The sequence below is a fragment of the Quercus suber genome, unplaced genomic scaffold, assembly GCF_002906115.3.
Source record: "Quercus suber isolate HL8 unplaced genomic scaffold, Cork oak 2.0 scaffold_109, whole genome shotgun sequence".
NCBI classification, from domain to species: Eukaryota; Viridiplantae; Streptophyta; class Magnoliopsida; order Fagales; family Fagaceae; genus Quercus; species Quercus suber.
This window is the reverse complement of record NW_027069574.1, coordinates 489,003-499,745: the sequence shown is the minus strand read 5'-3', so window position 1 is coordinate 499,745 and position 10,743 is coordinate 489,003. Positions and strand designations below refer to the sequence as shown.

Genomic DNA, 10,743 nt, shown 5'->3' with positions numbered 1-10,743 from the left:
GACAACCCAACATGAAGATAGAGTCACACAGACCAAATAAAGTCGTGCATTCTTTTATTCCAATTCAATGGAACCAAGGTATCCTAGAACATGTACAACCTCATCAAGTCTTCTCAAGTATACAGAAACTTCAGTAGAATTGTAAAGTGAAATGTTACCCATATTTAATAAAGGAAGAAAGAACATGAAATGCTGATTCATAACAATTTCAGGAGGGCGGCTGATGGAAGCATATATCAGCTTCAACAAATGTTGGTCATTAACTTCTCTGACTGAAGTTCATTCTAACATTAGTCTAAAGTCAAATCAAGGTGCACTGGTCTATGACAAAAAACATACACATTGCAAGTACAACGAACAACTTCGTCAAAAATTAAATATTCACGTTAAAAAAATCAGCATTAGTACCTAATGATTCATTTATACCCAATTGTTGACATCTCTGATAAAGAAATGGTTCTGGTGCGCACCAATTCACTTCTAACCATAGTAATGCATAAGAGCATTAGCATTGGAAAATGCTAATGCTACTCTATTTTACCATTCCAAAACCTCACTTTATCATTATACCATACCATTTTACAATACTTCCAACATCCCAAAACTCTATTTTTATTAAAATATTATTTTTTTAATCTTTTTTTATTATTTCTTTCTAACTGTCACTTTTTTTCAGTTTTTTCAGCTTACCTATGATTTCTAACTGTCACTTTTTTTCAGTTTTTTCAGCTTACCTATGATTTCCAACGGTCACATTTTGCTGGGTTCCGCATCAATAGTTTCACACTGATATAATTCACAACAAAACTTACATAATTCACCCAAATATCCAACACATGCATCCTAATCAAAATATCAAACCCGAAAACCCAGCAACACCAAATCAATCCCTTCTCACTTTAGCATCAATAGCCCAACTTTTCCCATCTGAATAATGACAATAACATTCACAGCCTTTGTAACATTCATAGCCTTTGTAACATTCAAACATAAGACAAATAAAAAACCCCTCTTCTCTTTAACAGCCTTTCAAACATATCACAGCCTTTGTAACATTCAAACATTCAAACATCACAACTGAATAATGACAATGAAAAACCCAAGTGTTGAGGTAATCCAAGTGTTCATACAACAAGTGTCGGCAATAGTTACTAACTGCCATACAACAAGTGTTCATACAACAAACTCAATCCTTTGTAACCCAAGTGTTCATACAACAAACTAACTGCCATGTTTAAGAGTCGGCAATAGTTACTTCCACCTCCACACTAGGCTCAATCGTAATGGAGGTAATCTGCTTAACAACATCTGGGGAGCTAAACAGGTTGATAACACGCTTGTGGATACGAAGTTCAAATCTATCCCAAGTATTGGTACCTACAAACCGAAAAAGAAAAGAATTCACAATAATATTCATACAAGGAAATGAACAACACAAAAACATCTTTCATAATAGATACATTTCTAATAACACCAAGCAAACAGGACTCCATCTGCTATTCAGATTTATTATGCATGTGCACAACATATCAGGCCTACAGCCATTAAATTGTTCATTTAATTCATTCAGGCAACAATGAAACAAGGTATAGCATGATCAAAACGCAACAACCCATGGCATTCTTAAGGGAAAGCATTAAAAGGGGTGATAAGCGTGATATACAGACACTGAAGAATACAATGAGTTGCGCAAAATCCAATTGAAGATTAATCCAGAATTAAGTCACAAGGAATGTACTCAACCTAAATTCACATACAATGTATGGCACTAATAAGCAATGAATGTATATAACAGGTGACAAAAAGACAGTAATCTTGACATGGGAGTGGCGGATGCAGATATTTATTGGCATTGCAAGGGGCTTATGGTTTCTTCATACCAATCCCTTGGAAAAATTAGTTCATGGAGACATAAAGGTAAAATTAATTCATTTCACCTATAGCTAATGCTAAGTGTGATGGTGCTAATAACCAAAACTCCAATATGTCTCAGTTAGCAAACATATTACTGACTGAGAAACTAGAGCCTAAGATTTCAGACCCCATCTTATCAAACTACAAGTTAAAGAAGACTGCAAGGATGGAAACCACTGATGGAAACCACTGCAAATGATGTTTTCAATTTTGGGGTTGTGCTACAACTTTTGACAGGAAGAAAGCCAGAATCTCTGGTTGACGAGGTATGCTTTAATTGACATGTGTCTCCCATATAGTCTAGCATGTAACTATTTTATAAGTAGTTTTTTCACCTAAGATGGTAAATTCCAGCAGATTAGCTGAATATATTTCTATTGTCATTTGCCACTTATACAGGCAAGGAATGCAATAATGAAAGGAGGAAGCATAAGTACCATGGCAAATCCATGCTTAAATGGGGCTTATATTGTAACTGAATTTCAAAATGTATTATCAATAGCTATTCAATGTACTACTCCAAATGAACAAGAAAGACCAAACACGGAAGAAGTCTTACAGAAACTTGAAGAAACCCAAATTTTAAGTCTAAACTTCAAATCCAACTGCAAGAACGTGAATGGTGAGCCATTTCTTATTTGTTGCCTTTTTGTTGTCAAAAGATCACCTTTTCCAAGCCAATGCCAAATTTAACTCATTTTGAATACAACTTCTTACACAGTTACACACATTTTCAATACAACACATTCAATGTCAGTGGCCATTTGTTATTCATGTTTTGAACAACATAAAGAATTAACTAAAGTTTAAAATTAAAAGGCCACAAAACATAAATTTTCGTGCTCCTTTTTTCTTCAATCATTTTCTTTCTCACCCCAAAAATAATTAACATGGCCTTAAAATTAAAAGGCCATAAAACACATACATTTTCTTGCTCCTTTCAACTGTTTTACTCTCGCTTTCAAAGGCCATAAACTAAAAGGCCATAAAATGACTGATATGTCAACTGTTTTACTCTCGCTTTCAAATGTTTGCACCATTCAAAGTAAAAGTGATCAAACAATGAACAATTCATCATTAAAAGATGAGCCAAGGGTGAACTACTTGCATGGACAGATTGGGGCTCTGCTTAAAGCATTGAGGTATGCCCATTTTCTATTGATTTCTGTTTAAATATTTAAAATAATCTAAAATTATTTTAAATATTACCTTAAACTGCCACACAAACAGCCACATAGATAAAACTGAAAAGAGAGAAGGGAGAGAAATAGATAGAGAGAGATACTTACTAGTAATTGAAGATGAACCTGAGCAAACTTTCTGAAGATGCTAAATCAACAACAAAAACTCTGCAAACATCAACAACAATTCTTTCATCAAAACCCAAACACAAACACAAGCTGAATCCCTCTTTTTCTTGCAGAGAGAGAAAAGAAACACAAACACAAAAACTCTAATACATTGATCAAAACCCACCTTACAGTCAGCACCAACACCGACGGAGCTGAATCCCCCAACATTGACGGAGCTTCGTTTTTGCAAAATCTGAACCCAAACCCAAAAACCCTTGAGAATGGGTGAGGGTGAATCGGTTGAGATGGGTGAGGGTGAGGGTGAATGGGTGAGGTGAGGGTGAATCAGTGAGGGTGAATCGGTGAATGAGTGAGGGTGAAGCTTCAGCGATGGAGATGGGTGAGGGTGAGGGTGAATCAGTTGAGATGGGTGAGGGTCAATCGGGTGAGAAATTTCGGAGATGGAGATGGAGATGGAGATGGGTGAGAAATTTTGGAGATGGTGATGAAGCTTCAGAGATGACAGAGTAGATGGAGAAACAAAGAAGGAATAGAGAGAGAAGTCCCCGCACAAAGTGTATTGATGAGAGAGAAGTTTCAGGGGAAAACATCATAAAATATATTATTTTTGATACAATACTTGCTACAGTGCAATTGCACTGTAGCAATATTGCAAAAAATTTTGCAATAGTGCTGTTTGCAATCCTCTGATGCAGCTGGTTTTGATACTTAAAATGCTAAATATCCCTTAGATTTGGCATTAGCATTCCCCAATGCTAATGCTCTAAGTAAACAAATCAGTAGTTGCCATTCCATTTCCAAATTCCGTTAACAGAAATTCTTATGTTACTTGTAAAAATTTAGCATCTATCTCAACCTACATCTTGGGTGTATCTTAGTGACTTCATAAGTAAAACACATTTAAGGTCCGAACACAAAAAAATGCACATGTGGTTATAATTTTTAGAACTATTTGCCATGATAAACAAAAGCAAACATAAGTAGTATACAAGCAATCAAGATGCAACAGCAGTCATGTTTAACACAGAAAGAAACTGAGCCCAATGTCCACATATAAACCTGGCCCAAACAAGTGGTGGCTCCTGCAAGCATGCCAACAGTTGAAGGGTGTGCATCCAACCTGCATGGAACTACTGACAACGTCTACTTGCGCTTTGGTTACACCTCACCCTTTTATCCCATAGTATACCAGTAAAGGATCCAAGTGGCCCATTCATAAAACTATTAATATACATATATATTAACATATACAAAGCATTCAAATTCAAAATCCTATTTTTATTTTTTCACTCAAATTCAAAATTCCCTTCTCTCTCTCTCAAACACCAACGGTCGAATACCACTGTTCTCTCTCTCTTACAAACACCAACAACACCACCACCACCCTCTCTCACAAACACCACCACCATTCTCTCTCTCTCTCACCTAAGCCCTGAAAGAATCTCAGACACTGTGCAATTTCTCTCACAAATGCAAACTGACAGACATATTTCTCTCTACAACCAACCATGGCTTTTAAGGGCCCTATGCCACCTAACACCTTAAGGGTGTCCAACATCAATGAGGGTGTCTCCAAAGAAGATCTACACCTACTGTTCTCAGCTTTTGGGCGCTTGGAATGGATCAAATTCCAAACGTCTACTTGCGCTTTGGTTAAATTTATCAACTTTTACCATGGTGAGTGATTCTCATTTTCTTGGTGTTCTTGATATATCTTCTTGGTGATCTTGATAAGTTTTATTTTTATTTTTATTTATGAAAATCCTTAGTGTTAAGTTAAACTGATCATGATAATCAAATTGTATCTTAGATGACAAAGTTGTTAAACTTTCAATTTTCAGATGTATGATATATGTATTTCACTTTCCATGTTGATGAATACCAAATAAAGAGATTTGTAAGAGAAAATTATGGAATTGATTGCTAGAGAAAATATGGAATTGAGACAATTAATTTAATATGCAATTCAAATTTAAACTATGTTTGACTATTATAAGTAATTTCATTATAAACATGAGTTCATGTAGCATGTGTTCATCTCTTTCTTTTCTCCTCCTGAACATTTTTTCATTACTTATACTTTTCTTTCTCTTTGTGTCTCTTACAATATTATTATCTCTATGTTTAGCAAGAGAAGCATTAGAACATCTAAAGGACACCATATTGGAGGGAAGACAGTTAAATATTATATGGAATAAAGTGCAAACCCCATCCACAAGTTCTAAACTTTGGATAAGAATTTATGGACGTTTTCTCGATGGCCCTACATTGAATGACATATTCTCTTTGTATAGAGTTGTCAGCCACTACAAGTTGTCTAGACGTAATGGCGAGACTAGAGGTTTTGTACCATTTAGACCAAACATAGTAGAATCAATAGCACTATTTATCTCAAATGATACAAAACCTCTAGTCTCACCATTACGTCTAGACAACTTGTAGTGGCTGACAACTCCATACAAAGAGAATATGTCCTTCAATGTAGGGCCATCGAGAAAACATCCATAAATTCTTATCCAAAGTTTAGAACTTATGGATGGGGTTTGCACTTCATTCCATATAATATTCAACTCCTTTCCCTCCAATATGATATCCTTAAGATGTTCTAATGCTTCCCTTGCTGAACATAGAGATAACAATATTGTAAGAAACACAAAGAGAAAGAAAAATAGAAGTTATGAAATAATGTTCAATAGGAGAAAAAAAAGAGAACACATGCAGTACTACATGAACTCATATTTATAATGGAATTACATATAATAGTCAAACATAGTTTAAATTTGAATTGCATATTAAATTAATTGTCTCAATTCCATGATTTTCTCTAGCAATCAATCCCCTAATTTTCTCTTACAAATCAATCTATTGATTTGGTTTTCATTAACATGAAAAGTGAAATATACTTATCATACATCTGAAAATTGAAAGATAACAATTTTATCATCAAAGATACAATTGATTATCATGATCAGTTTAACTTAACACTAAAGATTTTCATATATAAAAATAAAAATAAAACTTATCAAGAACATCAAGAAGATATATCAAGAACGCCAAGAAAATGAGAATCACTCACCATGGTAAAAGCTGATACATTTAACCAAAGCGCAAGTAGACGTTTGGAATTTGATCCATTCCAAGCGCCCAAAAGCTGAGAACAATAGGTGTAGATCTTCTTCGAAGAAACCCTCATCGATGTTGGACACCCTTAAGGTGTTAGGCGGCATAGGGCCCTTAAAAGCCATGGTTGGTTGTAGAGCCATCATGGTAGAGAGAAAGAAATATGTCTGTCAGTCTGCATTTGTGAGAGAAATTGCACAGAGTCTGAGATTCTTTCAGGGCTTAGGTGAGAGAGAGAGAGAGAATGGGGGTGGTGTTTGTGAGAGAGGGTGGTAGTGGTGGTGTTGTTGGTGTTCGTAAGAGAGAGAGAACAGTGGTATTCGACCGTTGGTGTTTGAGAGAGAGAGAAGGGAATTTTGAATTTGAGTGAAAAAATAAAAATGGGATTTTGAATTTGAATGGTTCGTATATGCTAATATATACGTATATTAATAGCTTTATGAATGGGCCACTTGGATCCTTTACTGGTATACTGTGGGATAAAAGGGTGAGGTGTAAACCATCTCATCTCAAACCTTGTATGCTTTGATCATCATCATCGTCATTGATAATCTCAATCTACATCAGTAATGAAATCACAAAGCCAACATCAATACAAAAAATCTTATTCAAAGAAGAGAGAGAGAGAGAGAGTGCTTCCATACTCCATAGTCCCATTTGACCATCATGTGTGATACTAAATAAGATGTGCTTATGTATGTGTGCCGGCTCATGGAACACATTGCTAACATTCATTTCAAAGATATAATAGGATTTGGACCAATGGTGTCTCCTCTTTAAAATCAAGTCAAAACACCAATTGACAGGATAGCAACATAAGGAACATAGTTAAGTTACAAAGATGTGTTGTCATCTCCCAATATTTGAATAGAGTAATGGAACTTGTCATCATCATCATCATATTACTAGTTATTACAATTGTCATCATTTACAATTTATAACAATTGTTATTACAATTTATAACAGAACACTGCTTCACATAATGTGACAGTCACACAAACTGATTAGAAGATCCTACATCCCCTCAAGTTTAAGTTAAGACTCTTCACCACCACCACAGTCACAGTGCCAAAGTGCAACCAAAGAAGTACATACAACAAAAACTCTCATCCATAAAAATTCTAATTTTTGGCCTGTTTGGATGGATTTATGGCATGTTTGGATGGAGGGGGAGTGAAGGGGAATAGAGTAGAGTTGGCTAAAAAGAAGCTAATTTTGTGCTAAACCTACTCTAGTCTACCCTACTCACCCTCCCTCTCCCTCTCCCTCAATCCAAACGGTCCATTAGTGCCGAAAAGCCATTTTTCAACCCTCAAAATATGCAGCAGCAATAGTGGAAAACCCATTTGAAAACCCCACAATTTAACACCACCTAAAGCAGCTAATCAGCCCAAATTCAAATTTCCATCCGTACTTAATTTTTGATACACCACCAGATCAAAAATTAATTAAAAAAAAAAAACTGTCTATAAAAATAGCAAGACCCATCTATTACACAATCACACTCACACTGGCCCGAATCCACCAATTCTCATATACTGTTTTAATGAAAACACAACCCCAAGAAGACCCATTTCAAGAACCATCATGTCTGCTTATGGGGTCACTCTGTCTCACGTGTGTTGCTGCTCTGTTTAGCTAATGTGGTCAACTACAGTGAAGCCCATGTGAGTACATTGTCTAAGTTACTGTCTTTTTTATTTCTTTACTGAAAAACCCCAAGGCTTGATTTTTCATAGATCCATTAAGTTTTCTAGTGAAATTTGTGGTTCTGTTTTGTGGGTATTGTTCTGTTTGAGAAGTTGGTTGCTTGATTTTGGAGATTAAAATGGGTCTGAGATTGAGATGATGATGCCGACGGTGGAGTCAGGAAGGATGGAGAAGAAAATCACCAATCCATTCACACATCTGCACAATCTCACTCTCCCTCAAGAAGACAAGAACTTCTCAAAACCCTCAACCCGAAGAAACGAAAACCCAAACATCACAAAAAAAAAAAAAAAAAAAAAACCAGAGAGGAAAACCTTCTACCACGGGTTGAAATAGATCTAAAAGATGCGAAATAACACCCACACACACACACAAATCAGATGCATAAAACAGCTCAAATGTATAAAATACCTTAGGATTTCTGTGAAAAAACTGAAGAAAGAGGTGGGGGGGGAGATCGGTTCCTTTGGCGCGTGAAGAACGGCGTGATCGTGACCCAGCGGCGCGGGTTGCCTGAGCAGGAGATCGGTGACTGCGTGCGTGAATGGGCGAGGGCAGGCTGAGTCTAGGGAAGTGTGGTGGTACTGGAATGAAGATGGAGCATAGTGATCTGCTTTATGTGAAGAGAGCCGTTGAAGAGATTTGTTGAAAGCAGCGCTTGGTGTGACTTTTCTCTGACCGTGGGACCCATGGATGCGTGTTTATTTACCAAAATATAATTAAAACTCAATTTGGATAATTTGAAAATACCTAAAATATTTTTCAGTTTATCATTTAAAAATAAGAGATTTGAGTAAATAAACAAAAACTGAAAACATATTTAAACACACCACTCAGCTGTGGGAGCTACCAATTGAGTTATGAGTTATGAATTATGAAAACAGAGTTATAAATTATGAAAAACTACAAAACCAAACAGCCCCTCAGTTTTTATCTTTTGAAAACAATAACATTTTTAGCAAAAAGTAGACTTAAAAGTCAATATGTGAGTGAGTTTTGTTACTAAACAACAATTTTTGAATTTTTAAGTGGTAGTGGAGTTTGAGTTATGAGTCATGATATTTGAGTTAGAATTATAAATATTGGGTATTGACTTATGAAAATTAAATGGCCCCTAGTTTCTATTTTCCATTCTCCAAACTTAACAAATTTATGAGTTTTTGAGTGATAGAAACAAATTTTTAAAAGCAAGCCAAACACTATTTCATTTGTGAGACCCACAAATTTTGGATGATAGATCACAAAAATTGAGCGATATTTGATAGATCATGAAAATTAAGTGATATCACTCATTTTTTGCCAATCCAAACAAGATCTTAATTCCTTTTTATAATCACTCATGTTTATAAATATATATATATATATATATACATATATATATCTAATTACTCGTATACTATTTTTTTTCTTTTGTTAGGCTAGAGATTAATTTAAAGCGATTTTAAAACACCTTTTTTTTTTCTTTTCCTTTTTTTTCTAATTTGTTTCATTTCCTCACGATAACGGCTAGAATTTTTCACCATTTCTTTATTATTTAATTTTATTGACCTCACACTAGATTAGTCACCAATATCCTGGGAACTTATGGAAAAAGGAAGAAAATAATAATTCCTAATTGTCACCTAATACAGGATTTTTTTTTTTTTTTTGGATAACAAAGGATATATGTCAACCCCAAAAAGATATAGGAGTAACATTTTGTCCATTCGTAACAAGTAAGTTCTTAAATTAAACCTAAGATTACCTTTTCTTTTTTCTTTTTTTAAGGAAAAAACCTAAGATTGTTTTTATCTATATATATATTAATAGACAAAACTTAAAGGTAATCTAATTAAATTTCAATTAGATTCTCAATTTTGCACATCATGTCCCATTTAATAGCTTTTTGTCATCAAACCGAGACACCAATCGATTTTTGGTGTAGGTAGAGATGAAATCTTAGATCTCTTATTACTAGTTGAGTTAACTGGAACCCACCGCCACATGTCCATCTAAGTTTTAAATGTGTGGCAAGTGGATTATTGAGTGCAACCGAAGAGTTTAAAACCAATTAAATTCTAAATTATTTATACACACACACACACACATATATATATATAACTAAAGCTTTTGACTTTTTTTTTACCTCATGAGAGCTTGCCACGTAGGATTTGAAGCACTGACAATTTTCAACATCAACACTATATTTCTTTATCAATTGAAGTTCTAAAAATTTTGACTAAAAATTCTAACTTTATACCCGATAAGCACTCACCCCTTCCCCCGACTCTCTCTCTCTCTCTCTCTCTCTCTCTCTCTCTCTCAGACGAGTCTAACCAGATTCTGGCTATGTCATCTCTCTCAGTCCCATGTGTTTACCCTCTCTCTCTCTCTCACAAAAGTCAGCCCCTAAAAATTTTATGGTCCGTTCCAAAATTGTGTGGGTTTGAAGACAAAGAAGATGAAACAAAATATTCAATTAGGCACTACCACTGTGGGAAAAAATTAAAGAGAAGAATACGAAGTTGAGAGTCTGACATGTAGAGAAGAAAGCAGCAATGTAAAGAATGGAATAAACATATGAGAGAAAAATAAATACAATAGGAAAGTGAGGAAGAGCAGAGAAGGTCACGTGGGTGGGGGGCTTGGGAGTTGGGAATGGGAAAATTGAATTGAAAGGGAGGTTCTAGGAAGGTTTTTGGTATTC

The 10,743-nt window shown here is 35.2% G+C and overlaps 1 long non-coding RNA gene across 1 annotated transcript; it reads right to left on the bottom strand.

Moving 5' to 3' along the window:
* Nucleotides 1-997: 997 nt before the first annotated feature.
* Nucleotides 998-8,706, bottom strand: LOC112003601 (uncharacterized). The gene is made up of 4 exons (XR_002882005.2): nucleotides 8,469-8,706; nucleotides 3,391-6,905; nucleotides 3,204-3,263; nucleotides 998-1,377 (listed from the first exon to the last, which is right to left on the bottom strand). It is a non-coding gene; the product is annotated as an uncharacterized LOC112003601 (long non-coding RNA).
* Nucleotides 8,707-10,743: the final 2,037 nt, after the last annotated feature.